A 727-nucleotide genomic window follows, 5' to 3' on the forward strand; every position below is an offset into this window, starting at 1 on the left:
TTCCCAACAGTAGATTAGCAAAGAGATAGTTTGTTGTTTCGAGCTGAAGGAAAATAAACCACTAGGTTGGCTCATAAATGCACCAGGTTGACCTGCAAGAATACTGAAATCATTGGGTGAGAGCTGTCACGGCAAGAAATGAACTACTGCCAGGAATCTACAGTATCGCAACATAAGACCATATAGACGATGATAAAAAAAGAAAGAACGATGAAAATAACATTCAGGACAGTGGCGCACGCTACTACGTAATGAAATTTCATTGTCAGCTAGGTGGTAAAGGTCAGATTTACCACAAACTAGAGATTGTGTGGCACAAAATTATCAGAGTTATGCTCAAGGGTCATCATACTGCTTTCTAGCTTTGTAATATTGCCGAGTGTTGCGCCTCGTACGAACTCTGTCTTCTGTTGTCCGTGCCCGCATTGAGGTGGTTGCAACAGGCAATCGTGTTACCGATGAGGCAAATGTAGCGAGTAACGCACGGGAACTTTTTATAATACGAATGTGGCTGCTGTAACTGACTTCAGAGCTAGCCGCTCCCATAAATATCTGACTGGACAGGTAAGCGATATCACTCAGTCAGCGTGCCATCTTCAAAAATTCACGTTTTTTACTGCAGTTGAGTAGCATGCCAAGAACACAATATTTCCTCTAGAACGTGGGACTACTTAGTCCTGCACCTCGACTTCAAAACTGTATAGCAGCGCAAGTGTGTCACAAAAGT

Source organism: Dermacentor silvarum, chromosome 9 (genome assembly GCF_013339745.2).
Source record: "Dermacentor silvarum isolate Dsil-2018 chromosome 9, BIME_Dsil_1.4, whole genome shotgun sequence".
Taxonomy (NCBI): domain Eukaryota; kingdom Metazoa; phylum Arthropoda; class Arachnida; order Ixodida; family Ixodidae; genus Dermacentor; species Dermacentor silvarum.